This window comes from Phocoena sinus, chromosome 7 (assembly GCF_008692025.1).
Source record: "Phocoena sinus isolate mPhoSin1 chromosome 7, mPhoSin1.pri, whole genome shotgun sequence".
NCBI lineage: Eukaryota > Metazoa > Chordata > Mammalia > Artiodactyla > Phocoenidae > Phocoena > Phocoena sinus.
In genome coordinates, this window is record NC_045769.1 from 38787073 (window position 1) to 38795819 (window position 8747).

Consider the following 8747-nt stretch of genomic DNA (forward strand, 5'->3'; position numbering starts at 1 on the left):
GGGTTCCCTTTTTCCCACACCCTCTCCAGCATTTATTGTTTGTACACTTTTTGATGATGGCCATTCTAACCAGTGTGAGGTGATATCTCATTGTAGTTTTGATTTGCAGTTCTCTAATAATAAGTGATGTTGAGCATCTTTTCATGTGCTTATTGGTGAAGAAATGTCTATTTAGATCTTCTGCCCATTTTTTTGATTGGGTTGTTCGATATTGAACTGCATGAGCCGTTTGTATATTTTGGAGATTAATCCCTTGTTGGTCACATCATTTGCAAAGATTTTTTTTCATAATGTGGGTTGCCTTTTCGTTTTGTTTATGGTTTCCTTTGCTATGCAAAAGCTTTTAAGTTTAATTAGGTCCAATTTGTTTATTTTTGTTTATTTTTTTCATTACTATAGGAGGTGGATCCAAAATGATATTGCTATGATTTATGTCAAAGAGTATCCTGCCTTTGACATAAATATGTCAAATTTGAAAATATGATTTATGTTGTCCTCTAAGAGCTTTATAGTATCCAGTCTTTTTAAAAAATTTATTTTTTGGCTGCGCCACGCAGCTTGTGGGATCTTAGTTCCCTGACGAAGGATCAAACCCGGGCCCTCAGTAGTGAGAGCACACAGTCCTAACCACTGAACTGCCAGAGAATTCCTTGTATTATTCCAGTCTTACATTTAGGTCTTTAATTCATTTTGAGTTTATTTTTGTGTATGGTGTTAGAGAATGTTCTAGTTTCATTCTTTTACATGTAGCTGTCCAGTTTTCCCAGTACCACTTATTGAAGAGACTGTCTTTTCTCCATTGTATTGTTGCCTCCTTTGTCATAGATGAATTGACCATAGGCACATGGATTTATTTCTGAACTTTCTGTCCTGTTCCATTGATCTATATTTCTGTTTTTGTGCCAGTACCATACTATTTTGATGACTGTAGCTTTGTAGTATAGTCAGAAGTCAGGGAGCCTGATTCCTTCAGCTTCATTTTTCCTTCTTGGGATTGCTTTGGCTATTTGGGGTCTTTTGTGTTTCCATACAAATTGTAAAATTTTTGGTTCTAGTTCTGTGAAAATTTCCATGGGTAATTTGATAGGGATTGCATTGAATCTGTAGATTGCCTTGGTAGTATAGTCATTTTGACAATGTTGATTCTTCCAATCCAAGAACATAGTATATTTTTCCATCTGTGCGATCTTCAATTTTCTTCATCGGTGTCTAATAGTTTTCAGAGTACAGTTCTTTTGCCTCCTTAGGTAGGTTTATTCCTAGGGCTTTTATTCTTTTGAATACAATGGTAAATGGGATTGTTTCCTTAATTTCTCTTTCTGATCTTTCATTGTTAATGTATAGAAATGCGACAGATTTCTGTGTATTAGTTTTGTATCCTGTAATGTTACTGAATTCATTGATGAGATCTAGTAGCATCTTTAGGGTTTTCTATTTATAGGATTATGTCATCTGCAAACAGTGACAGTTTTACTTCTTCTTTTCCAATTTGGTTTCCTTTTATTTCTTTTTGTTCTCTGATTGTCATGGCTAGGACTTCCAAAAACTATGTTGAATAAATGTGGTGAGTGTGGGCAGCCTTGTCTTGTTCCTGATCTTAGAGGAAATGCTTCCAGCTTTTCATCATTGAATATGCTGTTAGCTGTAGGTTTGTCATATATGGCCTTTATTATGTTGAGGTAGGTTCCCTCTATGCCCACTTTCTGGAGAGTTTTTTTTTTTATCATAAATGGGTGTTGAACTTTGTCAAAAGCTTTTTCTGCATCTATTGAGATGATCATATGATTTTTATTCTTCAATTTGTTGATGTGGTGTATCATACTAATTGATTTTCAGATGTTGAAAAATCCTTGCATCACTCAGATAAATCTGAATTGATCATGGTGTTTGATCCTTTTAACATATTGTTGGACTTGGTTTGCTAGTATTTTGTTGAGGATTTTTGCATCTTGTTCATCACTGATATTGGCTTGTAATTTTCTTTTTTGTGGTATCTTTGGTTTTGGTATCAGGGTGATGGTGGCCTCAAAGAATGAGTTTGGGAGTGTCCTTCCTCTGCAGTTTTTTGGAATAGTTTCAGAAGGATAGGTGGTAACTCTCCTCTAGATGTATGATAGAATTCGCCTGTGAAGCCATCTGGTCCTGGACTTTTGTTTGTTGGGAGTTTTTTTGTTTTTGTTTTTTGCGGTATGCGGGCCTCTCAGTGTTTTGGCCTCTCCCGTTGCGGAGCACAGGCTCTGGATGCGCAGGCTCAGCGGCCATGGCTCACGGGCCCAGCTGCTCCGTGGCCCGTGGGATCTTCCCAGACCGGGGCACGAACCCATGTCCCCTGCATTGGCAGGCGGACTCTCAACCACTGTGCCACCAGGGAAGCCCTGTTGGGAGTTTTTTAATCAGAGTTTTAATTTCAGTGCTTGTGATTGGTCTGTTCATATTTTCTATTTCTTTCTGGTTCAGTCTTGGGAGATTATACCTTTCTAATAATTTGTCCATTTCTTCTAGGTTGTCCATTTTATTGGCATATAGTTGCTTGTAGTAGTCTCTTATGATCCTTTGTATTTCTGCGGTGTCTGTTGTAACTTCTTTTTCATTTCTAATTTTATTGATTTGAGTCTTCTCCCTTTTTTTCTTGATGAGTCTGGCTAATGGTTTATCAATTTTTTTCAAAAACCAGCTTTTAGGTTCATTGATCTTTTCTATTTTGTTTCTCTTTCATTTATTTCTGCTCTGATCTTTATGATTTCTTTCCTTCTATTGATACTAACTTTGGGTTTTGTTTGTTCTTCTTTCTCTAGTTGCTTTTGGGGTAAGGTTAGGTTTTTTAAGTTGAGATTTTTCTTGTTTCCTGATGTAAGATTGTATTGCTATAAACTTCCCTCTTAAAATTGCTTTTGCTGCATCCCATAGGTTTTGGATCATCGTGTTTTTATTTTCATTTGTCTCCAGGTATTTTTTGATTTTCTCTTTGATTTCTTCCGTGATCCATTGGTTGTTTAGTAACATATCGTTTAGCCTCCACGTGTTTTTATTACAGTTTTTTTTTCTTGTAGTTGATTTCTAACCTTATAGTGTTGTGGTCGGAAAACATGCTTGATATGATTTCAGTATCCTTAAATTTACCAAGGCTCACTTTGTGGCCCACCATGTGATCAGTCCTGGAGAATGTTCCATGAGCACTTGAGAAGAATGTGTATTCTGCTGCTTTCAGATGGCATGTTCTATAACCATCAATTAAGTTCATCTGGTTTAATGTGTCATTTAGGCCTGTATTTCCTTACTGATTTTCTGTTTGGATGATCTGTCCATTGATGTAAGTGGGGTGTTATGGTCAGCCACTATTATTGTGTGACTGTCAGTTTCTCCTTTTATGGCTGTTAGTATTTGCCTTATATATTGATGTGTTCCTATGTTGGTTGCATTTATATTTACAATTGTTTTATCTTCTTGGATTGATTCCTTGATCATTATGTAGTGTCCTTCTTTGTCTCTTGTAACAGTCTTTATTTTAAAGTCTATTTTGTCTGATATGAGTATGGCTACTCCAGCTTTCTTTTGATTTCCATTTGCATGGAATACCTTTTTTCCATCCCCTCACTTTCAGTCTGTGTGGGTCTCTGGATCTGAAATGGGTCTCCGGTAGACAGCATATATATGGGACTTGTTTTTGTATCCATTCAGCCAGTCTGTGTCTTTTGGTTAGAGCATTTAATCCATTTACATTTAAGGTAACTATCGATAGTACATTCTTATTGCCATTTTGTTAATTGTTTTGGATTTGGTTTTGCAGCTCTTTTTCCTTTCCTTCCTCTTTTGTTCTCTTGTGATGTTATGAGTATCTTTATAATTGTGTTTGGATTGTTTTTTCTTTTTTGTGTGTGTATCTATTGTAGTTTTCGGTTTGCGGTTCCCATGACATTTTTATATAGCAGTCTCTATATACAAGATTGTTTTAAGTTGCTGGTCTCTTTAATTTTCGGTGCGTTTCCAATATGTTGCATTTGTACTCCCTTCTTCTTACAGTTGCTGGTTTTGATATATTTGTGTGTGGATGATTTCCTACATTTACTGTATGTTTGCCTTTACCAGTGAGCTTTCCCATTCATAATTTTCTTGTTTCTAGCTGTGGCCTCTTCTCTTCCACCTAGAGAAGTTCCTTTAGCATTTGTTGTAAAGCTGGTTTGGTGGTGCTGAATTCTCTTAGCTTTTGATTGTCTGTAAAGCTTTTGATTTCTCCATCAAATCTAAATGAGAGCCTTGCTGGGTAGAGTATTCCTGATTATAGGTTTTTCCCTTTCGTCACCTTATTTATAATTATTTGTTTAATATTTATTTTTTTAATTTTTTTTTATTTTGGCTGCACTGGGTCTTAGTTGTGGCATGCGGGATCTTCGTTGCTGTGTGTGGGATCTTTAGTTGTGGCTTGTGGGTCTTTTAGTCAGCATGTGGACTTCTTAGTTGCGGAATGCAGACTCTTAGTTGCGGCATGTGGACCCTTAGTTGTGGCATGTGAACTCTTAGTTGCGGTGTGCATGTGGGATCTAAGTCCCCAACCAGGGATCAAACCTGGGCCCCCTGTATTGCGAGCGTGGAGAGTCTCACCCGCTGGACCAGCAGGGAAGTCCCCCTTTCATCACTTTAACTATATTGTGCCACTCCCTTCTGACCTGCAGAGTTTCTGCTGAAAAATCAGCTGATAACCTTATGAGGATTCCCTTGTATGTTATTTGTTGCTTTTCCCTTGTTGCTTGTAATATGTTCTCTTTGTCTTTAATTTTTGTCCGTTTGATTAATATGTGACTCATTGTGTTCCTCCTTGGGTTAATCCTCTTTGGGACTCTCTGTGCTTTCTGGACTTGAGTGTTTCCTTTCCCATGTTAGGAAAGTTTTCAGCTATTATCTCTTGAAATACTTTCTCAGATCCTTTCTCTCTCTCTTCTCCTTCTGGGACCCCTATAATGTGAATGTTGGTGCATTTAATGTCCCAGAAATCCCTTAGACTGTCCTCATTTCTTTTCATTCTTCTTTCTTTATTCTGTTTCACAACAGTGATTTCTATCAGTCTATCTTCCAGCTCACTTATTTGTTCTTCTGCCTCATTTATTCTGCTATTGATTCCTTTTCGTGTATTTTTCATTTCAGTTTTTGTGTTGTTCATCTCTGTTTGTTGTTTAAATCTTCTAGTTCTTTGTTAAACATTTCTTGTATCTTCTCGGTCTGCGCCCCCATTCTTTTTCCGAGATCTTGGATCATCTTTACTGTCATTACTCTGAATTCTTTTTGAGGTAGATTGCTTGTCTCCACTTCATTTATTTGTTCTTCTGGGGTTTTATCTTGTTCTTTAATCTGGGACATATTCCTCTGCCATCTCATTTTGTCTAACTTTCTGTGTTTGTAGTCTCCATTCCTCAGGCTGCAGGACTGTAATTCTTCTTGGTTCTGGTGTCTACCCCCTGGTGGGTGAAGTTGATCCAAGGCCTTGTTCAGGCTTCCTGGTGAGAGGGACTGGTGCTTTCCCACTGGCAGGTGGAGCTGGGTCTGTCACTCTGGTAGGCAGGGCCATGTCAAGAGGTATGTTTATAGGCAACTGTTTTCTAAGGACAGATTTAGGCAGCCTGTCTGCTGATTGGTGGCGCTGTGTTCCCATCCTGTTAGTTATTTGGCCTGAGGCCTGAGGCTTCCCAGCACTGGAGCCTGCAGGCTTTTGGGTGGGTCCAGGTCTCTGTCAAAATGGCGACCTCTGTGAGAGCTCAGGCCGATGAGTATTCTCTGGGGCATCCACTACTAGTGTCTTTGCCCAAACAGTGAGCCACAGCTGACCTCACCTCCTCCAGAGACCCTCCAAGATCTGCAGGTAGGTCTGGCCCAGGCTTCTGTGGAGTCACTGCTTTTCCCTGGGTCCCAGTGCACGTGAAACCTTGTTTGCACCCTCCAAGAGTGGAGTCTCTGTTTCCCCGAGTCCTGTGGAGCTCCTGCACTCAAGCCCTACTGGCCTTCAAAGCCAAATGCTCTGGGGGCTCCTCCTCCCAATGCCAGATCCCCAGGCTGGGGAGGCTGATGTGGGGCTCAGATCTCTTAACTCCTATGGGAGAACCTCTATGATATGATTATTTTCCAGTTTGTTGGTCACCCATCCAGCAGGTTTGGGATTTGATTATACCAGAAAAGCGCCCCTCCTACCATCTCATTGTGTCTTCTTTTTTGTCTTTGGGTGTAGAAGATCTTTTTTTGTAGGTTTGAGTCTTTTTTGTCAATGGCTGTTCACCAGTTAGTTGTGATTTTGGTGTTTTTGTGAGAGGAGGTGAACTCAAGTCCTATTCTGCCATCTGTGCAATTTCTAGAGACCATAGCTGTGCACCAGAGAACAGGAGAGAAGTAGTTTCTCACAATTCCTGCCTTCAGAAATTCATTTGTTCAGTAGATATTTACTGAGTGCCTACTTCTTGCTAAAACTGGGCAGTTGAGATTTAAAGAGGTTTTCTCATGTGGCAGAGGCCCAGTGCCTGTGGTATGGTAGATGGGAGGGAGATGGGGGGAGGAGTTGCCCCTACCCCCTCGGCTCTTGGTTGAAGGTGCCCTTCTGCCTATTAAGAGCCTGGAAACATCTATTGGTGTGTCTTTTAAAAAGCTAATAATTCATCATCCTCACCCCATCCATGGGATCCTGAAAGCCACTTTATGCAATGAGATTCTTTTCTACTGGTCACAGTTGATTCAGCAGGGAGTCTGCCCCTGAACCAAGTTGGGCCAGTCAAGAGTTTACACCCCTCTTGCCTGGGAATTTTAGAATTGAGATAGAGCCTTTCTGTGGGACTGGAACTTGAGAGCTATGAGGACATTTTCTGCTTTCCTTGTGGGCCAACTAGAAGTTAACCCATTCCATTGACAAAAAGCCTGTGTATTAATAGAAGCAGAGATGAGAGATGGAGAGAGCACTCCCTGGGTCCCCAGAGATTTTCCAGTTCTCCATTCCCATCCTTTGTAAGGCTGCATTCTTACCCTTGGGTTCTTTCTGTAAGATAGCCCTGATTCTGTAATAAATTTCACTTTAAAATTTACACTAGCTTGAATTTGTCTGTTATGTGCACCCAGAAAAGTCCTAACTGATCCACGATTATTCCATCTTCTTTTTCATTTAACATTCATGCTTTTCAGCTTTTGTCACAAGAGGGAAGGACATAGCAACCAGGGATGATGTCACTGAATTGTAAGTAGTGTTATGAAGTCTAATCCACAATAGAGAGACTTTAAAAAACTTCAGAGTAATTACAGTAGGAATGTGCCTACTGTTTGGTGATGTAAAGTCAACATAAGACCATAGAATTGTCTGACCACTGTGCTTCTTATAGTAGTTAATTCTGTAAGACGCATTAATACTCAACAAGGTAGAAAAGCATGGAAGAGAAGGGGTTAATGCCCAAGTAGTTAACAATACGATATGGGATAACTATAAATGAGTTTCATCTCCAGATCCATAGTCCCCAAAGCAATTGCTGTTATGCTCTGAAACTGCAAATTGTAATTTTTGAGGCATATTAAAGAAGAAAATCAAATGAACTGAATTTTTGAAACAGGCAAGAGGAAATGCTGGAAACCATTTGAGCATGATATTGACGTGATTCTAGCCAATTTGTGTACATGTAGAAGAGATGTTCTTTAGATGTGCTCCCTTTCCTTGGAAGGGGACTTGGTGGCTCAGGGGACTACCATAACTTCAATCTGTCTGGATTTCAACAGTATTTGAGGAAGCCTGTGGTAATATGCTTGTGGATTGAATGGAGAAATGCGGCAGAATGACCAAACCTGAAGAATGAATCTTGATAGACTGATGTCAACTGGAGAGAAATCACAAATGATAATATGCCACCAGGTTCCTTAACATCAACAATTTAGATAAAGATATAAGAGGTTGTCAAATATACATGTGAAAAAACTAAAAGTTATAATAAGTACCCATATGAATCAAGAATGAAAACGAACTACAAATAAGAGTTTAGAAAAAAAAATAAGCACTTAAGTTCAAGAACATCCATTTTAAAAATGCAGATTGTGGCTAGTTTACTAGTAGCTCATTAAAAGTAAGTCTCCTTCACTCTGATCAGATTCCACTTACATAAAATCTCTCCAGAAAATGACAAATAGGAAAGTGAGGGTTCTTTAAAAAATAATAAATGGAGAACTCTAGAAAGAAATTAAGATACCTAGCCTAGACTATAGACGACGCAAAAGGAAACATGATAGTTACTTCCAAATAGTAAACGGCAGACATGTGGGAGGGTGATTACTCTTTTTTCTGGGTGACCCAGAATAAGTGGTATTTCTCTTTTTTCTGAATCTAGCTCATAAGACATATCTACCTAAGATTGTCCCTCATTTTCACCTGTACAATCACTGGCAAATGAAATCTGCCTAGCAGTAACATCTTTTTTGGATAACTATTAGCTCACACCTCCTCCCTCTATGGAAATGGCCCTCAATTAGTACTAAGTCCTCCTGGCCACTGCTAATTGAACTTGACTCAAGTTGGGCCAATCATATTCTCTCTTCCTGATATTTTGAAGCTCAGCCTTGAGAGATGATGGTGAAGTTCAGTGTCTTTGGAACTAAATTACACCAATGCAGTGCCTTAAAGGAAAGTCGGGCAGAGTCCTGTTGCTGAGGTACCTGGAGTGCTTCTTCCTTCACAAGTGAATTCTTCATTTGATTCTCTAAGATAACTCTGTATCCTTCCAAGAGATTCTCTTTCTTAC